General features: G+C 47.0%; 1 long non-coding RNA gene across 1 annotated transcript in view; it reads left to right on the forward strand.

Moving 5' to 3' along the window:
* The first annotated feature begins 1,060 nt into the window (after positions 1–1,060).
* Positions 1,061–22,301, forward strand: part of LOC142072312 (uncharacterized) — a 77,284-nt gene continuing 56,043 nt past the window's right edge. The window contains exons 1-2 of the long non-coding RNA XR_012668709.1: positions 1,061–1,478; positions 1,644–1,801. This is a non-coding gene — a long non-coding RNA (uncharacterized LOC142072312). The remainder of the gene's footprint in view (positions 1,479–1,643; positions 1,802–22,301) is intronic.

Raw genomic sequence — 22,301 nt, forward strand, 5'->3', positions numbered from 1 at the left:
AGCAGCAGCTCCTGTGTCCCCTGAAGCTGGGCGCAGCTCCCCATTCTGGGTGTGCAAACTGGTGCATACTGTGTCATTAAGGTGTTCACATGTTCTGATTTTATAGGACAGACAGTCCCAATATTTGGGGCTTTGTCTTATATGGGCATCTATTACCCCCACCTCCCACACACTTGCTGTTTGGTAACCCTACATGGCAGTGGGGAGGGCTCTGAAATCTTTCCCAGGTGTCTGTTTGGTGGGTCTTACCCACGTGCTATATTTGGGGTCAGGAAGGAATTTTCCCCCAGGTCAGATTGGCTGAGACCCTGGGGTTTTTTCACCTTCCTCTGCAGCGTGGGGCATGGGTAACTTTCAGGTTTAAACTAGTGTAAATGGTGAATTCTGTGTAACTTGAAATCTTTAAACTATGATTTCAGGACTTCAGTAACTCAGCTAGAGGTTCTGTTACAGGAGGGGTAGGGGAAGTTCTGTGGCCTGAAATGTGCAGGAGGTCAGACTAGGTGATCACAATGGTCCCTTCTGGCCATAAAGTCTCTGAGTCTATGAGATTTGGTCCAGCCATCCCTCTGTTGTTATGGAGAAGAAAGATGCTGGCCCATGATTGCAAAGAGGTAGAATTGAATTTCATTTGTCCCAGCATTTTTTTTTAAATAAAAAATCACAAAACTCGTGACTTTCATTAAATGTGCTGTGACTGCGCTATGATTTTACATAGAAGAAAGCACTGAGACAAATCTGCAGCCCTACTTATAACACACCCATAAGGTTGGAAAGTGCCTTAGCCCCATTTTACAGTGAAAATTTTACAGAAAGTTTACATGCCCTGTTTACCCCTTCACACAACACAAGAACCAGCAGTCACCCAGAGAAATTAACAGGCAGCAGGTTTAAAACAAACAAAAGGATGTACTTCTTCACACAACGCACATTCAACCTGTGGAACTCGTTACCAGGGGATGTTGTGAAGGCCAAAAGTATAACTGGGTTCAAAAAGGAAGCAGATAAATTTATGCAGGTTAGGTCAACCAATGACTAGTAGCCAAGATGGTCAGGGATGCAAGCCCATGCTTTGCATGTCCTTAAGCCTCTGACAAGACAGCAGAGAATGGATCACTCGATGATTACCCTGTGCTGTTTATTCCCTTTGAAGCACCTGGCATTGGCCACTGTTGGAAGGTAGGACACTGGGCTAGATGGCCACTGATCTGACCCAGTGTGGCCGTTTTTATGTTCTGGTCAAGCTCACACAGGAAGTCCGTGCCACAGTAGGGAATCAAACCCACATCTCCTGAGACCCAGACGGCCACCCTAACCAGTGAGTCATCCTTCCTCTCTGATTGGCTCCCACCCTTCGCTGAAGTAAATTGCCACACTTGGCAGAGGGGAAACTGAGGCACAGAGGTGCTGGGGCAGAGTGAAAAACGGAACTTGCAGGGTGAAGAATGGAACCAGCTGTCCCAGTCCCTGCTCCCAAGGTGAGACCATCTGCTGGCCTCCCCTCGTTCCTCGGGGTGGAAAGAGGCAGGCGGTGACTGCAGGAGGAAGCTGGGATTGAGGGGGTGTTTATGATTTGTTTTTGTCAGCTTCAGTGTTGCTGAATGGCTACGTGCTGGGCTAATTTGAGCTCTTTTTATTTTTAGGCCTCTGAGCTGAAAAACAAGGGCTGAAAAGTGTTTGTGGAAACCGACTAAAGATAGTGGCGGGAAGGGAAAATGTGTCCTTGAGATGCAATTGAGCAGCCTAATAAGGCAAGTCGAGCTCAGAGAGGCAGGACTGAAATCTGCATCAGGAAAGGAAGGTTAGTAAGTCTGCACTGGGCAATGACAAAAACCAGCTAGAGTGGGAGGTGCCCCGGGGAGGTTGCACTCTCTTTAGGTGTCAAATCACTTGGGACCGGGAGAATTTTGTGTAGCCATAGAGCAGACACTGCAGGGGCAACTGATGTGCCCCCCATGCACATCACCTGGTAAAGGTTGTCCTACCCTCTGCTCACCCCCAATGAGATGGCTACACCGGAGCTGTAATTTCCAGGTGGACATACCCACCCTAGCTTCAGTCATGCTAGCATGCTAAAAAGAGCAGCGTAGCCATGGCTGCACAGGTAGGAGGAGAGGCTGGCTGCCCTGAGTGTTGACCTAGGGTTTCAGATGGGCTAGCACACAGGGGTTATGTCTGCACTGCAAACCCTGCCACCACAAAACTGCAGCCAGTCTCAGAGCTTGGGTCACATGGTAGGGCTTGCGCTACGGGGCTACAAACAGCAGTGTAGACCCATTGCTGGGCTTCAGAGCCTGGGCTGCAGTCTAAGTGGGAACATCTACACTGCTGTTTTGAGCCCTGACACCCTGAATCAGTTGATCCGGGCCATGAGACTTGGGGGTGTTGGGGGTGGGTAGGGGCGTTGTTTTTGGTTTTTGCAGTGTAGACATGCCCAGGGTGGTTAGCCCATGGGGCCATGGCTACACTGCTATTTTTAGCATGCTCGTTTGATCAAAGGTGGTAGCATGGGTATGTCAATCTGAGATAGGAATTATACCACCAGCTCCAAGAGAGACACGCCCCAAAAGCAAGCCTTTCACTGCATAGTTAACTCCAGTCATCTACTACCACCAGGCAGGAAACAGTTTTGCCATCCCACAAGAGATTTTGACCGTTTTTCATGTTCTGAATTGGGATGAAAGATGGAAATTGTGAAACTTTTTGCAAACCAGTTACCCAAAAAACAGTTTGAGTGGGGCAAACGAAGCATTTGGTTAAACATTAGATCATTTCTGAATGTTCCGTGTCGCATCAAACCTTCAATGAAAAATATTTCTCAACTTTTTAAACTGTAAATTAACTAAAATTTCAAAATGGAAGGTAGTTCCAAACCGGAAAATTTAACTTTTCTTTTAGAAAATGTTGAAAGGGGACATTGGGACAATTTGAGAGGAGAGGGGGGGATTTCAAAATTGTTTTGAATCCAGAGATTCATCAAAACTGAGCCTTTCCTGCAGACAGTTTTGGTTCCAATGAGTCAACAATTTTCAACAAAAAAGAGTTTTCTTGGAAATTTCCTGACCAGCTCTGTTATCTGCCCATGAGGGCAACCACACTACACACTAAAGGCAAGTGACTGTAACCCCTGGTACTGCACTCTCTCATATGGGGCATAAGATTTCCAGGGATATGCCTCATGGTTCGTAGTGCTGCAGTATGCTGGGCTGTTCCAAGAATGCTTTCGCAGTGTATTATGGTCAAAGTCATTTGGCTCTTCTGGGGCTTGTGTGTGGAAAAGTTATGAGCCTGGGCAACTCACTGTAGTAAACCAGTTCTGTCTTGGCATGCTTTGTGACCCGCCTTCCAATCTGTGGCCAGGCATGGCTCCAACTCGGAGGGATGATAATAAATGTTGGCACTAAGGCAGCTCCCACTTGGGAAGGAGGAGGAAGCTGAGATGTGGTGGAGGGCATCAGAAAGTGGCAGTGTGCTCTCTCAAGGAGAGCTCTTTAACGCCTGCTCTACACTTAAAAGTTAGGTTGATATAGCTCCGAAAAACTCACGCCCTTGAGCGTGGTAGCTATGCTGACCTCACCCTGGGTATAGATGTGACTAGGTGACAGAAAAATTCTTCCATTGACCTGGCTACCAGCTCTTGGAGGGGCGGGTTACCTATAACTGACAGAAAAACCCTTTCTGTCTATGTAGGACACATCTACACTACAGTGGAAAAGTGCTATGCCACTGTAGCATCTGTAGTGTAGGCCTAGCCTAAGAATGAGACGAGAGTTTAGTGTCTATGGCCCATCCAGTCCTTGGCCTCTCTATTGAGACGGACGAGGGGAACAATTGGTTCAAAGCATGGTGGTTGATTTTACCATGGAAAGACCTGTCTTATGGGAGTTTCCCCAAGGCCATGAGCTGATGGGACAAAGGCACTGAGCATGAGCAGCCAGACACTGAGGCTGTCTACACTACGGACCTTAAGCGGCAACAGCTGTACCACTACAGCTGTGCCTCTATAAGGTCTCCCGTGTAGCTGGGCTTTGCCTGAACAAGCGGCATTAGCTATGTCAGGGTGTTTTTTCACATGACCAACGGAAGTTTTGCCAACAAAAGTGCTAGTGTAGACAAAGCTTGAGACTTGGTCTACGCTACAGAGTTAGGTCAACACAACAGCTTATGTCGACCTAACTCTGTCAGTGTCTATGCCACAGTCTTGCTCCCGCTGATGTAAGTGCCCTACTACACTGACATAACTCCACCTCCACAAGAGGTATAGGGCTATTGTCAGTGTAGTTAGAGTGACACAGCATCTGTGTAGACACTGAGTTCCTTACATCAGCTGTTGGCTGTCATTCTTGTCCATTTCACCTCTGGAGCCATGAGGTTAACAAGAAAGCCAGTTCCTGGCTCCCCAGCTGGGTTGCTGCTGGGTCTTGGCTCAAAGCCGGGCTGCCACCCAGGCTCCTGTCTTGGGCTGCCACCCAGGCTCCCCTCTCTCCACGGGGAGCCTGCTGCCCTCCTGGATCCTGGGTCCCAGCTTCCAGGCAGACCAGGCTCCGGGCATGGATCTACTCGCCAGAAGCAAGAAGCCCTGGGCAACTTTCCCCCGCCCTCCCGCCCCAGTTGAGAGCACGGAGGTGAGAAGCCCCACACCGCTGGCCCCCTCGCTCCCAGCTGGGAGCAGGAAGCAAACATCCGTGGGGCAACTGGGCTTCTGGTGGGGAACTGCACATGGAGCTGAGATCCTTGGCTCTCAGCCCCTCAGACTGCCCCTCTTCAGTCAGTGGAAGCGTTCCTGGTGAGGACGTGCACCACCGACAGAAGGAGGGGAGTGTGGACATCAGCCACTGCAGTAATTACTGCACCAGCTGTAAGTCGACTTAACATAGATTGATTTAAGATTGTAGTGTAGACATGCCCTAAATTGGAGTCAGTGTCCATAGGCCTCATGTTGCAGTTTGGCGCTGTCCACTCTAGATGGACAGGCAAGCTCAGAACCAACATAAACAGGTGGCAGGTGGAGGAGAAATGGTGTCTGAGTCACGCTTTGACAGGGTAATTCAAATCTGGCTCATTCTATAGTGAGGACAGAGCCTAAGCCACTGCACTCCCTGCTGAGACAGGGACAGAATAAACTCAGTGCACCTGTGGGGAAAGACTCGGTGATTAGGAATACTGAGGCATGACCAAGCCATTGCTAGACAGGTCCTTTGGTTCCTCAGAGCCATCTACAGCTCATCCAGTTCTATTACCCTCCTTGGGCAAACCATTGAATCTGATCCATCATCCTAATGGGATAGATAGTGCACTCCAACCTCAAACTGCAGGATGTAATGGCTGCTCCATGACACAGGTCTAATCTTTACCTTCTCCAACCTGCACCTCCTATCCCAACCACTAGATTCAGATGCTTCCCAGTTACAAAGGCGGGTTCTGGGATAGTTCCATGGCTGGAGTGGACGACGTGAAATCCTGAGGAGGGCTGGTTGAAAATTTTGCGACAAAACTTCTTTCCTTCACTCAGGAGCAGGGAGGGGGGTGGGTCCATCACTAAATATTGGTGTATTAACTGCAGGGAGGAGGTTGGAAGGGGGGAACCCTATGCACAATTAAGGCTATTGAAACACTAACACTTCAGTTGATTTAGTTGGGGTTGGTCCTGCTTTGAGCAGGGGGTTGGACTAGATGACCTCCTGAGGTCTCTTCCAACTCTGATATTCTATGATTCTATGAAATGAAAAAGTTAAGGGCCTCAGAGATTGACTCAATAGCTAGGAAGATACACATGTAGCAATCTAACTAGCAATTACAAATATTTCTGAATGCACTGAAGGGAAGTGAACTTGCATAATGTTTGTGTTCCTGGCAGGTTTTTGCTTAATTCTGCAAATGGAACACTTTTACTTTTGCAGTCAGTTCGCTCATTTACAGCAGGGGCAGGGAATAGAGAGCGAGAGAGACTGCTGTCGCTCAGCAAGGAATCCCCATTAGGCAGTGGCTTCCCACTTGATTGGATTGGTTGGGAGAGGGCAGCCTTTTGAAGCTGCTGTTGGGAAATAGCTTACTGCAAGATCAGCACATGGGTTTATACTGTGAGAGCCCCCCAGCCAACTTCTCATCTTTGTGACCGTGATTAATATTATTATTTGGTGGGAGGCTTAGTCATGGATCAGGGATCCATTATACTAGGCAGGGCTGACAGCAAATTTTCTGTCAAAATAATTTTTGTTGGAAAATTGGTTTTTTGATTAAATGAATTTTTGGAGAATTTTGGGGTTATTTTTTTGCAAAAAGTGCTTCCTGTCTGTGGAAAACCACTGGAGTTCCACCTTATATTTAACTGTGGCACTGTGAGTTCCTTTGTCAGGCCAAAGGGAGAGCTCTGTGTAGCATGCAAGCTTGTCTCTTGCACCAACAGAGTTGGTCCAATAAAATATATTGCCTCACTCCCCTTGACTCTGGACCAACTTTGGAGGGTTGGTCAGCTGAAAAACCAAACGCTTTGTGGGTTTAACTGAAAATGTTCATTTTTTTGGATGAAAAGTAAAAATTTGCTGTGGAAATTTGGGATTAAAATGATTTTCCCCATGTTTTTGTGGAAATTTTCTTAAAAAAAGAAAAAAAGAAAGAGGCTCTAATGTGAGGCTGTCTACAAGTGCCTAACAAAAAGACAGTCCCTGCCCTGAAGACTGTACAGTGTCAATCCAGAACAACTCAGATAAAGTCAGTAGTTTGGGATTTGAGCTTTTGAGGCTCAAATTTTGAAGCTTTTCTCCACAGAGGGCTAGGAACTAATTACAGTTTAAAATTAAACCTGAGATTTGAACAAACTCATATGATTCTAGGAGCTGGAGCTTTTAGAAAAATACCACCTATTCTCAAAAAGAAAAGGAGTACTTGTGGCAATTTAGAGACTAACCAATTTATTTGAGCATAAGCTTTCATGAGCTACAGCTCACTTCATCGGATGTATACTGTGGAAAGTGTAGAAGATCTTTTTATATACACACAAAGCATGAAAAAATACCTCCTCCCACCCCACTCTCCTGCTGGTAATAGCTTATCTAAAGTGATCACTCTCCTTACAATGTGTATGATAATCAAGTTGGGCCATTTCCAGCACAAATCCAGGTTTTCTCACCACCACCCCCCCCCCCACCACACACACAAACCCACTCTCCTGCTGATAATAGCTTATCTAAAGTGACCACTCTCCTTACAATGTGTATGATAATCAAGGTGGGCCATTTCCAGCGTAAATCCAGGGTTTAACAAGAAAGTCTGAGGGGGGGGGGGGTAGGAAAAAACAAGGGGAAATAGGTTACCTTGCATAATGACTTAGCCACTCCCAGTCTCTATTCAAGCCTAAGTTAATTGTATCAAATTTGCAAATGAATTCCAATTCAACAGTTTCTCGCTGGCGTCTGGATTTGAAGTTTTTTTGTTGTAATATCACAACTTTCATATCTGTAATCGCGTGACCAGAGAGATTGAAGTGTTCTCCGACTGGTTTATGAATGTTATAATTCTTGACATCTGATTTGTGTCCATTTATTCTTTTACGTAGAGACTGTCCAGTTTGACCAATGTACATGGCAGAGGGGCATTGCTGGCACATGATGGCATATATCACATTGGTGGATGTGCAGGTGAACGAGCCTCTGATAGTGTGGCTGATGTTATTAGGCCCTGTGATGGTGTCCCCTGAATAGATATGTGGGCACAGTTGGCAACGGGCTTTGTTGGAAGGATAGGTTCCTGGGTTAGTGGTTCTGTTGTGTGGTATGTGGTTGCTGGTGAGTATTTGCTTCAGGTTGGGGGGCTGTCTGTAGGCAAGGACTGAAACCACCTATTCTGAGATTTGAGTGGGAGGAAGGAGAAGGATTGGCAACAGTGGCATGGATCAGCATTCACATCCATTCCCCGTCAGTACCCGGCCTGCACCGGGGAAGCTAGTGATCCAACTAGCGGCCCAAATTCGGTGATTAATCCTGATCACAGGCCACCTGAGGCACGTTGCGCATACACTAAGAAGAAGAAGGAAGGTAGTGTTGCCTAGTGGGGAGCACATAGGCCAGGCCTTCAGGAGACCTCGTTTCTAGTCTTGGCTCTGCTGCTGGGTGATATTGAACAAATCGTGTCACCTCCCTGTGCCTCAACTTCTCGATCTGCACAATGGGGATAATGTTACTGGCTTCCTTTGTCAAGTGCTTTGAGGTCTACAGATGAAAAACTCTTGGGTAAGGTATTATCATTATAAGTTAATTAATTTAACTAATTAAAAATCACAAAACAATTATCATGAACAAAACAAAAAGTACAAATTGATTTGTCGTCCTTCAGATACCAGCAGGAGGCTGAGATGCACCGAGATAGTCTCGAAAGCAGCGATTCTATTGCAAATATGCAGGGGTTGGCACTGGCTGGCCCAGCCAACTAGAGAGTGAGCTACAAAGTCTTTCCTCACTGAGGCTCTCTGCTACACAGATTTCTGCCAGTGTAGCTATGTTGGTGAGGGACATGAAGAGGTCTGATCAGGGGCTCTGGAGTAGGGTGAGCAATGTGGGGGAGATGATGGAGAGGGGTAAGATCTTGGGGGGGGAAGAGGAAAAATGGGGCGGAGCCTAAGGGAAAGGAGTGGTACAGGGGTGGGGCCTTCAGGGAAGTGGCAGCATGGTGGGCGGGGCCATGGTTTGGTCACCAGTGGCCCCTCCACTTTTAGAGAACTTCCACCACTCCTGGGTCTGATCCCTAACCCGACATAGCTGTGCCCACAGAAGTCCCTAGCGTACACAAGGGTGTCCAATCTTGCATCTCCAGAATACTGGACATTCTGGGATTTCCAGGAATGGCGTGAGCTCGCTCCCACCAGCATGACTTTGCCCCTGCCGGCATGACCCCACCCCCGCCAGCAGGACCTTGCCTCTGCCAGCATGACCTTAGGGGAAGATGGATAGCTCAGTGGTTTGAGCATTGGCCTGCTAAACCCAGGCTTGTGAGTTCAATCTTTGAGGGGGCCATTTAGGGACCTGGGGCAAAAATTGGGGATTGGTCCTGCTTTGAGCAGGGGGTTGGACTAGATGACCTCCTGAGGTCCCTTCCAACCCAGCTATTCTATGATACAGTGCATGTGAAGTCCCATCAGCAGTCCTCGTGTTGACACAGTTATCCTGGCCAAACTGTGCTTTTACCAGCCTAGCTTGTTTCGTTCGGGGTCGTAGAATAAGCTATACTGGCAAAAGCACAACTCTGATTGTCTAAGCTGCATTCAAACTAGGAGTGTTTTGCTGGCATGGCATATAGCTATACCACTAAAGCACTACTAGGGGAGATATGGCTTCAAGCCACAGGTTTTAAGCTAGAGCAGTTGCTGAGACAGGAGGCTCAAGGAGAGCCTTTGAATTCCCTCCCAAAGCCTCTGACCCTGGATGCGTGTCCGTTTTTGTGGCCAGATACCACACTTATTGAAGTCAAAGGGTGGACTTGGTCAGGATTTTTTAATATTTTTCCCCCTGCAAAAAATGTTCATGACAAAATTTCAGGTTTTCCTAAAAAAAACCCTGAAAATGGAAATTTTTTTGGACAAAACCCCATTTTTTTGGGTGTGGGTGGAGAAGGGGAGATGGTGGGGGATTGATGAAAACCAACATTGTTTAAAGGCAATTTCCATTTAGTCAAAAAGGAAAAGAAAAACAGTTTCTTCATAAAAGAAAAAAAGTTTTGAGGCAAAAAAGTTGACCAACTGTAGTCAAGACTAGATTTTCCTTTGACTTTGATGTGAGTTAGGCCAAGCCTTTACGTACCTTATCAACGTTATACAATCAGATAATTGAGCATTCAGTACATGTATATTATCTATTCTGGGGTATCTAGTTTTCCTTTTGTTATGACAAGTGTTGTCTCTGTCTCAGTGTAATGGACGTATTCTTCTGATCCAGCATCATAGTAACTTGTGTTTAGTCTATGTTCCGTCAGTACCTTTGTCTCTCGTGCTATTTGTCTAACTAGGAGTGCGTGCCGTATTCGTCTCGGGAGGAAAAGTCTGTTCTTTAGACGCGGTTGTCAGAGAGGCCGTTTGGCCTTGTGGGTAGAGCACTGGGGGGGGTTTCAGGAGACCTGAGTTCTATTGCTAGTTCTTCTGCTGGCCCGCTGCATGACTATGGACAAATAGCAGCCTCCCTGTGCCTCATTTCCCCACCTGTAGAAAGGGATAAGGGCACTGACGTCCTTTGTAACGTGGGTGGGTGTTTAGGGATGAAAAGAAGGCTATTAACTAAAGTGAGCACTACAGAGAGAGCCAGATGGTGATGTATGGAGATGGATATAGATAGTCTGGAATTGTTAAAGTATTTTTGATTTTGTAATAGGTGTTTGGTTATATGAAAGGCCTGACTTTTGATAAGCTCTGTATGAATTAAAGTAAGGTATTAAAGTTTTCATGCACAGTCCCGAGGGGAAGCTGTGTGATCAATAGATCATTTGGTTTGTTTAGACTTTGTACTTAGCACCTTTCGTTTCAGGGAAAGAGTTAAGGTTATCTGCGTGCTGATCATTGAGTAAGGCCAGGTCTGACTAGAAAAGATTTAACTATATAGCTATACTAGCAAACCCTCTTAGTGGAGAGGCAGTTTATACTAAAAAAGAAAAGGAGGACTTGTGGCACCTTAGAGACTAACCAATTTATTTGAGCATGAGCTTTCGTGAGCTACAGCTCACTTCATCGGATGCATACCGTGGAAACTGCAGCAGACTTTATATACATACAGAGATCATAAAACAATACCTCCTCCCACCCCACTGTCCTGCTGGTAATAGCTTATCTAAAGTGATCATCAAGTTGGGCCATTTCCAGCACAAATCCAGGTTTTCTCACCCTCTACCCCCCCCCCCACACAAACTCACTCTCCTGCTGGTAATAGCCCATCCAAAGTGACAACTCTCTACACAATGCAGTTTATACTGGCAAACAAGTCCTTTTGCTGATAGAGCTTGTACTACTTCCCAGAATGAAAAAAGCTATTCTGGCAAAAGGACTTTTTTGCAAGTATAACTGTCTACACTAGGGCTTTTGCAAGACTACAAATGATGTAAATAAAAACCACACCCCTAAGCAACATTATTATAACCAGCAAAGTGAGTAGTGTAGATGAGGCCTATGTTTTCCCTTCAATGGCCCGAAATGAGCACTTACAATTAGTGTCAGAAATTTGTAGGTGACCTGCTCTTGTGATTTGCACAACTGGATGTGTTTTAAAAGGATGAACTTTTTCTCTTGAATAGTACTGAGCAATCTAAATGGAAACTTAACAAAGATTTTGGTTTTGGATTCTGCAGTAAGATGGCACGCACATCTTCATCTCTGCACACAAATGTTAATTAATTAATAAGTAACTCATCGTCGTCATTGTATTGGCCACTGCAGTCAGACTCTAGAGGAGACCTGAGTTCTGTTCCCAATTCTGGTACTGACCCAGGCACGTCACGTCCCCATTCTGTGCCTCAGTTTCCCCTCCCAGCTTTTGTCTGCCTTGCCCATTTAGACTGTAAATTCATGTGGGCAAGGACTGTCTCTGTCTTTATGTCTGCATAGTGCCAAGCATGAGAGCTCTTGGTCCTATTGTAACAAAAAATATGTGGTCTTATTCTTGCTTTCTTCTTATTAAAATCCCAGTTAATAGGGCTCTCAACTTTCCCTTAAGGACATGATTCCAGACATAGGAGCCAACTTTTACTGGTGCCGGTGGGTGCTTGACCCCCGACTGCCACCGACCCTCCCCCGACTCCACCCCTACCCTGCCCCCTCCCGCCCCCATTCCAATCCCCTCTCCCAAAGTCGCCGCCCCACCTCCGCCCCCTCCCTGCCCCTACTCTGACTCCTTCCCCAAATCCCTGCCCCTACCCCGCCTCTTCCTCACCTCCTTCCCTGAACGCGCCATGTTCCCGCTCCTCTCCTCTCCCTCCTGGAGCTTGCTACAGCTGTTTGGCCTCATCAAGCACTGGGAGGTAGGCGCGCTCACGGGAGGAGGCGGAGGTGGAGGTGAGGTGGGGCTGGGCAGGGAGCTTGGCTGCCACTAATTTTTCCCTATGGGTGCTCCAGCCCCAGAGCACGCACAGAGTCGGTGCCTATGATTCCAGAGAACAATTGGGTTCAAATATTTCAGTACCAAGCAGTTTTTCTTTATGCTTGTCCAGTACCATCCATTTCTTATTTTCATCCCAGAGCTCCTAGCCACTTCCTTAAGTTCCACCCTAAATGATCCCTGCTATTTACATCCTTCATATACTTGCTATGGAGTATCCGGTGCAGCCTTTGTTCAGGCTTGGAAAGGATGCAGGGTGATTACTCTGTTCCTTATTAAGTTTCCCTTTGTTTGTTTTTTCGCAGTTTCTTTTGTAGTCTTCCTAATTACCATGGCCTAATATTTTTGACCCTTTGGGACAAATTCATAAATCCATGGGATGTATTTGCCCATTTTCCTTAAAATAATGCATGTTTTTTAAATACAATGTTTAAATAAGAAGAGAAGGGTTTTCCTGGGAAAGGTTCCAGGCTCTGCCCCAGACCAACCGTGCGACCTTGGGTGCGTCAGTGTGGGTCCAGTTCATTACCTGTGTGGTCATTTACATCCCTGCAAGGCAGGTGCAGAATGCCACCATTCTGAGTGAGGTGTGTTTTCCACATGGGGGTAAATGGCCCAATGAGATCTGAGGTGCTAGAGAGTGAGCCCCCTTGTTTTATCACTTACACCAGTGCAAATCACTTTGCACGCCTTTGACCATGGTTTAAAAGATCACAAAAGGTTCAGGCCAAACCTTTTAAAAAATTACTCCATGCATCAGTTTCCCCATCTTTAAAATGGGGGACAATAATAGACTCACAAAAACGTAGGGCTGGAAGGGACCTCAAGAAGTCATCTAGCCCAGCCCCCCATAATAATCCTTTTCTCTCATCCTTTGCCTGTCTTGTGTATTTAGACTTTGCTCCTCAAGGCAGAGACACACTCTTACTATGTGTGCATACGGCACCTAGCACAAACCTGGAAAACTCTATGCGTGACTGGAGAACTGGTAGAACAATGCCATCAGAGCTACCATAGATGTGAAATCTGATTAGCTAGTAGGGGCAGAGCTGTTTATTGAAATTGTTTGCCACTCAAACACACAATCAACTCAAAGGCCCGAGAAACACTTGGGAGAAATAATGTTGTTGTGAAAGATTCACCCCTCTCGGATTCTTGTGCACTTTCACGGGCCACATCCCAGACACCTCCAGTGAGTCCTCCAGCAAGATCAGGGAAATCAGACTTGACCCATTAAGGTAAAGGGCAGCATCACCACCATCAAAGGTTCAAAATTCCAAGATAGTCTTAACAATCATGAGATTTTTTTTTAAATGTGGGGTTCTTTGTACTTTCTGGTGTCTGAAGGGTTACCCTCAGCTTATTTTTCTCCTCCAACTGAAGGCTAGAACTTTTTTGTTTGTTTGTTTTCTTAAATATAAAAACTGCAATTCTTACCCTATCACCTCAGTCCAAGAGCTGAGAACACCAAATATCAGGAGTCTCACAATAATGCTGGGATAATTGACAACACTGGGATTAGTCCATGTTGATTGTGTCACTAAGGCTATGTCTTCACTGACAAAAAGTGTGATTTTACCGTGGGATAACTAATGGGCATTAAAAACACAAGGCTTGTCTACACTTACAAGTTAATTCTTGAATCAGAGTGCCTTGAATCTCACCTAATCTACTTGCAAAGTCAGCATGGCCTAATGGCTACAGCACTTGCCTAAGACCTGGGTTTTATTTCTGGCTCTGACACTAGCCTGCTGGGTGACCTTGGACTAGTCACTTCCCTGCTCTGTACTTCAGTATCCCCATCTGTAAAATGGGGATGATGACTGTAATTTCCTTAATGAAGCACTTTTAGAGTTTTTGGTGAGACAAGCTAGTGTTATTCTAGAATCAAAAGTCCACACATGGAATGATTCAGGACTTGGTATTCTGGAATAACGCCATGTGTAGATGAGTGCCTGGTGGAGACAAAAACAACAAGGAGTCCTTGTGGCACTTTAGAGAGTGTAGGCTTGTAGTGGGGTCAGCCAGGAGTAGCAGATGTAATGCTGATCTCATCTAGCTACGTCATGGTAAACTCTACCAGTGTCTGGTCAGCTCTGAGAATTGGGCATCCAGATAATGACTGGGTGTCAATTATCTCCCTGTATCAATGAAGACAAAAGCCTCAGAAGCCAGGTCTCTGACTCCAGCATCGCAGGGGCTCCCTCTTCCTTTGAAGCGAAAGCCACAGGCTCTTTGTTCATCCCTGTGTCTTGAAAGAGGCAGGAAAAGACCCTGAGCAACTTTCACACTTTCCTTCCCACTGCAAATGGTTCCACAAACATTTAGTTTGCTGACATCCGCCCCCCACTGCTGTTAGGGCTCAGCCTGTGGGAACTACAAAGCCTAGCAGGAAAGGATCCTAGCCCTCAGCCCAGGCCTTCACCTACACAAACAAGGAGGACAAATACAGTGAAACCTGGGCTCCCACAGTGGGATAAATAACACAGAAATGGACTCAAGGGCTGCTCTAAAAATTCCTCCTTGTTTGCCTAAGGGCTACAATCTCCTTCCTTAGAAGTTTTTAAGGTCAGGCTTGACAAAGCCCTGGCTGGGATGATTTAATTGGGAATCGGTCCTGCTTTGAGGAGGGGGTTGGACTAGATGACCTCCTGAGGTCCCTTCCAACCCTGAGATTCTGTGATTCTGTGATTCTACACTAAGGCAGGCACAGCTGTAGTGCCATAATGTAGATGCTTCCTAAAGCAACAGGAGAGGGATTTTTCTTGCTGTAGCTCATCCACTCTCCAAGGAGTGGTGGCTAAATTGATGGAAGAATTCTTCCCTTGACCTAGCTGCATTTACACTGGGTGTTAAGTTGGCTTCACTAGGGTGGTCAGGGTGTGAATTTTTCACACTCCTGTGTGCACTAGCTAGGTAGGTCTACATTTTAAGTCTCAATTGTACAGGGACCCTGAAACAATGGAAGAGTGAACTCCCATGTCCTTTATTAATCTGAGTGAAGCACCCACTTTAAAGCCCAGTGATGACTGCGCCGAGCTAACATTAACTACTTAATCACTGATGGTTGTAGTGGATGGAAACGGGGGAGGGAGCGACACTCACAGGGTGGAAATTGAGAGTTGCTACAGGGAATGGCAATGCAGAGGACACAACGGGGAGACGTACAGACAGGGAAGGCTGAGAGAACCAGAATGGGAGGCAGAGGAAAAGGAGAGCAATCACTGGCAGAGATAGCAGCAGCCATAGGAAGGATCAGATTTTCTCAGGAAAACCATGTCTATGCTACAGTGGTACAGCTACAGTACTGCAGCTAGAAGAAAAGGAGTTCTTGTGGCACCTTAGAGACTAACCAATTTATTTGAGCATGAGCTTTCGTGAGCTACAGCTCACTTCATCAGCTGCAGCTGTGTCACTGTAGTGTTGCCATAGTGTGGATGCTTCCTCTGTCCAGGGAAGGGTTTTTTCCTTCAATGTAGTTAATCTAACTCTCCAAGAGTCGGTCACTAGGGCGACAGAAGAAATTCTAGTGCATCTACACTGAGCATGCAAAAGTTTCCCCACAGCCCTGAGTGACGTAGCTAGGTTGATCTAATTCTTAAGTGCAGACCAGGCTTGGGCAATCAATGTGCTATTAAAACACTGAACCAATAATAAATAATAACTCAGTGGTTGGTTAGTTGCATGAAGTCTGCATTCTCTCCTTGATCTCTGTCCTGACCTCAGGCAGAGTTTCCTGTGCACTGTGAGGAGTTTGTAGAGCTTATCCCTGGGCCCAGGGAAAGTACTTGTACAGCACATTTGGCCCTGTCCCTCTCATGAGATTGACAGCGGAGCTCTAGGCATTTCCACACCCAGCTCTGGGCCTAAACAACCAGCGACTGTAGAAATACATGCCTCACACAGGCTGCATCCATTCCCCTGAAACAAGGACATGCTATGGGAGTGTCACTGGGTGGCTGGCCCTTTAAGGGGAGACAGACCTGCAGTCCACCCATGACAAAGTTAATTCACCTCCCCAGGTGGGGAGAATGAAAGTCATGTGACCACTGGGTCAGGAAGAGGTCTGGAGAGAGAAAGGGCTGAAAAGACTCCAGCGGGAGCAAGCTGGCCTTAGCTAGAAGAAAGGTGGAGAGAAGTGGAACAGGTTAGTTGGATGTGCTGGGGAGGGGAAAGTAGGATGACTAGCACAGAAGTCACACTAGACAGTCAGAGTGAAGCAGCCAATAATGAAGACTGGGTGTAAGTTAGAAAAAAGAACAGAACTTTCTGAATCAGAAGAAGCAGGCAGAAAGGGAACAAAGAGTAGGATGGAAAACCAAAATACTGTAATTGTTAAATTGCTGAGTAAAGAAGGAAAGATAGGAGCCATTAATCACTTAAAAATAACTGAATGGATTAGGGAAAGTATTGGAGGTCTGTCAAGAGCTAGCAGATTATACGGTGGAGATTTCAATAAAGAACAGGCTGGAAAACTGCTTAACATTGCAAGTCTAGGGAAAATAAAAGCAGATTGCCAGCCACAATCTATGATGATGGGAACAAGAAGGATAATATAAGGGATCATACTGGAAGTTACTGAGGATGACATTTAAAAAGTACAGGTGGGGAACAGGTCACAGGTGTGATTCGTTTAGTGGTTAATTAGTAGAAGAGGGGGAGATAACAACAAGCAGTCCACAGCTGTGCAAATAGCATTTAGAGGAAGTGCTTTACCTGGCAAGGGTAAAGTGTGGTCTCAGATGGTTTGGACTAAACCACCCTTTGAGATGTTATAAGTGCCACAAGTTTGAACATGTGGTAAATGTATGTAGAGGAAACATAAAAGTGGGCAGATGTGGAGAGGGGCATTTGTACAAAAGCTGTGCAGAATCATAGAATCATAGAATATCAGGGTTGGAAGGGACCCCAGAAGGTCATCTAGTCCAACCCCCTGCTCAAAGCAGGACCAATTCCCAGTTAAATCATCCCAGCCAGGGCTTTGTCAAGCCTGACCTTAAAAACCTCTAAGGAAGGAGATTCTACCACCTCCCTAGGTAACGCATTCCAGTGTTTCACCACCCTCTTAGTGAAAAAGTTTTTCCTAATATCCAACCTAAACCTCCCCCACTGCAACCTGAGACCATTACTCCTCGTTCTGTCATCTGCTACCATTGAGAACAGTCTAGAGCCATCCTCTTTGGAACCCCCTTTCAGGTAGTTGAAAGCAGCTATCAAATCCCCCCTCATTCTTCTCTTCTGCAGGCTAAACAATCCCAGCTCCCTCAGCCTCTCCTCATAACTCATGTGTTCCAGACCCCTAATCATTTTTGTTGCCCTTCGCTGGACTCTCTCCAATTTATCCGCATCCTTCTTGAAGTGTGGGGCCCAAAACTGGACACAGTACTCCAGATGAGGCCTCACCAATGTCGAATAGAGGGGAACGATCACGTCCCTCGATCTGCTCGCTATGCCCCTACTTATACATCCCAAAATGCCATTGGCCTTCTTGGCAACAAGGGCACACTGCTGACTCATATCCAGCTTCTCGTCCACTGTCACCCCTAGGTCCTTTTCCGCAGAACTGCTGCCTAGCCATTCGGTCCCTAGTCTGTAGCTGTGCATTGGGTTCTTCCGTCCTAAGTGCAGGACCCTGCACTTATCCTTATTGAACCTCATCAGATTTCTTTTGGCCCAATCCTCCAATTTGTCTCGGTCTTTCTGTATCCTATCCCTCCCCTCCAGCGTATCTACCACTCCTCCCAGTTTAGTATCATCCGCAAATTTGCTGAGAGTGCAATCCACACCATCCTCCAGATCATTTATGAAGATATTGAACAACACCGGCCCCAGGACTGACCCTTGGGGTACTCCACTTGATACCGGCTGCCAACTAGACATGGAGCCATTGATCACTACCCGTTGAGCCCGACAATCTAGCCAGCTTTCTACCCACCTTGTAGTGCATTCATCCAGCCCATACTTCCTTAACTTGCTGACAAGAATACTGTGGGAGACCGTGTCAAAAGCTTTGCTAAAGTCAAGAAACAATACATCCACTGCTTTCCCTTCATCCACAGAACCAGTAATCTCATCATAAAAGGCGATTAGATTAGTCAGGCATGACCTTCCCTTGGTGAATCCATGCTGGCTGTTCCTGATCACTTTCCTCTCATGCAAGTGCTTCAGGATTGATTCTTTGAGGACTTGCTCCATGATTTTTCCAGGGACTGAAGTGAGGCTGACTGGCCTGTAGTTCCCAGGATCCTCCTTCTTCCCTTTTTTAAAGATTGGCACTACATTAGCCTTTTTCCAGTCATCCGGGACTTCCCCGGTTCGCCACGAGTTTTCAAAGATAATGGCCAATGGCTCTGCAATCACAGCCGCCAATTCCTTCAGCACTCTCGGATGCAACTCGTCCGGCCCCATGGACTTGTGCACGTCCAGCTTTTCTAAATAGTCCCTAACCACCTCCATCTCCACAGAGGGCTGGCCATCTCTTCCCCATTTTGTGATGCCCAGCGCAGCAGTCTGGGAGCTGACGTTGTTAGTGAAGACAGAGGCAAAAAAAGCATTGAGTACATTAGCTTTTTCCACATCCTCTGTCACTAGGTTGCCTCCCTCATTCAGTAAGGGGCCCACACATTCCTTGGCTTTCTTCTTGTTGCCAACATACCTGAAGAAACCCTTCTTGTTACTCTTGACATCTCTCGCTAGCTGCAGCTCCAGGTGCGATTTGGCCCTCCTGATAACATTCCTACATGCCCGAGCAATATTTTTATACTCTTCCCTGGTCATATGTCCAACCTTCCACTTCTTGTAAGCTTCTTTTTTATGTTTAAGATCCGCTAGGATTTCACCATTAAGCCAAGCTGGTCGCCTGCCATATTTGCTATTCTTTCGACTCATCGGGATGGTTTGTCCCTGTAACCTCAACAGGGATTCCTTGAAATACAGCCAGCTCTCCTGGACTCCTTTCCCCTTCAAGTTAGTCCCCCAGGGGATCCTGGCCATCCGTTCCCTGAGGGAGTCGAAGTCTGCTTTCCTGAAGTCCAGGGTCCGTATCCTGCTGCTTACCTTTCTTCCCTGCGTCAGGATCCTGAACTCAACCAACTCATGGTCACTGCCTCCCAGATTCCCATCCACTTTTGCTTCCCCCACTAATTCTACCCGGTTTGTGAGCAGCAGGTCAAGAAAAGCGCCCCCCCTAGTTGGCTCCTCTAGCACTTGCGCCAGGAAATTGTCCCCTACGCTTTCCAAAAACTTCCTGGATTGTCTATGCACCGCTGTATTGCTCTCCCAGCAGATATCAGGAAAATTAAAGTCACCCATGAGAATCAGGGCATGCGATCTAGTAGCTTCCGTGAGCTGCCGGAAGAAAGCCTCATCTACCTCATCCCCCTGGTCCGGTGGTCTATAGCAGACTCCCACCACTACATCACTCTTGTTGCACACACTTCTAAACTTAATCCAGAGACACTCAGGTTTTTCTGCAGTTTCGTACCGGAGCTCTGAGCAGTCATACTGCTCCCTTACATACAGTGCTACTCCCCCACCTTTTCTGCCCTGCCTGTCCTTCCTGAACAGTTTATACCCATCCATGACAGTACTCCAGTCATGTGAGTTATCCCACCAAGTCTCTGTTATTCCGATCACGTCATAGTTCCTTGACATCACCAGGTCCTCCAGTTCTCCCTGCTTGTTTCCAAGGCTTTGTGCATTTGAAGTAGAGCTAACATGTAGCAGCTGTGGGGACAAGCACAATACAGCTTCTGGAGCATATGTGGTAGCTAAACAGGCTAGGGAGCTGCAAAGGACAAGGTATCTTCTGCAGAAGCTGCTAAAAGGCATTCAGAATGACAGCTGGGAAAGGAGGCAAAAACCAATAAGGTGAAGGTACTATTGCTACAACATAGTGCTACAAAGTAGCACGTAATCTAAGAGAAAGGGGGAGACATTTTGTTTGTAGAGAGAAATTTGAAGCATTTATAATAAATTGCACTTCACAAGCAGGAAAGAGAATGGAAAAAACTGAAGATGACAATGAAAGCAGCAAAATAGTATGGCATGTTAGTAATTTGGCAACAGAGCGCATCTATGCAATTTTGAGTGAGGACAATACCGCGCCCTGGGCTACACTAGGACTTTAGGTCGAATTTAGCAGCGTTAAATCGATGTAAACCTGCACCCGTCCATACAATGAAGCCCTTTATTTCGACCTAAAGGGCTCTTAAAATCGATTTCCTTACTCCACCCCTGACAAGTGGATTAGCGCTTAAATCGGCCTTGCCGGCTCGAATTTGGGGTACTGTGGACACAATTCAACGGTATTGGCCTCCGGGAGCTATCCCAGAGTGCTCTATTGTGACCGCTCTGGACAGCACTCTCAACTCAGATGCACTGGCCAGGTAGACAGGAAAAGAACCACGAACTTTTGAATCTCATTTCCTGTTTGGCCAGCGTGGCAAGCTGCAGGTGACCATGCAGAGCTCATCAGCAGAGGTGACCATGCTGGAGTACCAGAATCACAAAAGAGCTCCAGCATGGACCGAACGGGAGGTACGGGATCTGATCGCTGTATGGGGAGAGGAATCCGTGCTATCAGAACTCCGTTCCAGTTTTCGAAATGCCAAAACCTTTGTCAAAATCTCCCAAGGCATGAAGGACAGAGGCCATAACAGGGACCCGAAGCAGTGCCACGTGAAACTTAAGGAGCTGAGGCAAGCCTACCAGAAAACCAGAGAGGCGAACGGCCACTCCGGGTCAGAGCCCCAAACATGCTGCTTCTATGATGAGCCGCATGCCATTTTAGGGGGTTCAGCCACCACCACCCCAGCCGTGTTGTTTGACTCCTTCAATGGAGATGGAGGCAACACGGAAGCAGGTTTTGGGGATGAAGAAGATGATGAGATGATGAGGTTGTAGATAACTCACAGCAAGCAAGCGGAGAAACTGGTTTTCCCGACAGCCAGGAACTGTTTCTCACCCTGGACCTGGAGCCAGTGCCCCCTGAATCTATCGCCACTCGCTTCTCAACTGTGAGGGCTGCTCTCATCTTGGTATTCATGCGCTTCAGGGCAGGGGAAAGCAAGTCACAAAGTTCCATGAAAGTGCCCTTACACATGCGAAAGTTTCGCAGCCACTGGGAATCGTCCCAGACCTGCAACACTATGCGGTCCCACCAGTCTGTGCTTGTTTCCCGAGCCCAGAATCGGCATTCCACAGCATGAACCTGCCCCATTAGCACCATGATGCATGCTTTGGCAGGGCCCATGCTTTCAGAGAAATCTGTGTCCATGTCCTGATCACTCACGTGACCGCGCTGATGTCGCCTCCTCGCCCGGTATCGCTTTGCCAGGTTCTGGTGCTGCATATACTGCTGGATAATGCGTGTGGTGTTTAATGTGCTCCTAATTGCCAAAGTGAGCTGAACGGCCTCCATGCTTGCCTTGGTATGGCGTCCTCACAGATAAAAGGCGCGGAACAATTGTCTGCCGTTGCTCTGACGGAGGGAGGGGGACTGACGACACAGCTTACAGGGTTGGCTTCAGGGAGCTAAAATCAACAAAGGGGGTGGCTTTACATCAAGGAGTATTTCAGGCAGGACTTCACGGAGGATTCCAATAAGAAATGGTGCACCTAAGTTATTGTTCTTATTGGAACAAGGAGGTTAGTCTGGCCTCTGATTGATACATGGCTAGATTTACCTCGCTGCACCTTCTCTGTGAGTGACTGCAGTGTGACCTAGAGGAATGAGTCCCCTAGACGGGGGAGGAGGCAAATGAGTACAAAACAAATCTGGTCTATTTCTTGTTTTGACCCACTCCATCTATCTTTTACATCTTTGGCTGGCAGCAGACGGTGCAGAAGGACTGCATGCCATCCACATCTCATGGCTGCTCGGCAGAAGATGGTACAATGCAACTGCTAGCCATCCTCATCTCTTGCCTGCCCAGCAGAAGATGGTACAGTATGACTGCTAGCCATCCTCATCTCTTGCCTGCCCGGCAGAAGATGGTACAGTACGACTGCTAGCAATCCGTATCACCTTCCTGCTCACCATAAGACGGTTCAATAGGACTGACTGCAGGACTAAAGAGAATGACCTGGTCAAGTCACTCCAAATTTAGTCCCTGCGCCCATGTCTGCCCAGGTGCTCCTAGCCGACGTGGCCAGGAGCACCTCGAACACGACGATGACGGCTACCAGTCGTATTGCACCATCTGCTGCCAGAAGGCAATGGGTTGCTGCTAC

Source organism: Caretta caretta, chromosome 6 (assembly GCF_965140235.1).
Source record: "Caretta caretta isolate rCarCar2 chromosome 6, rCarCar1.hap1, whole genome shotgun sequence".
NCBI classification, from domain to species: Eukaryota; Metazoa; Chordata; order Testudines; family Cheloniidae; genus Caretta; species Caretta caretta.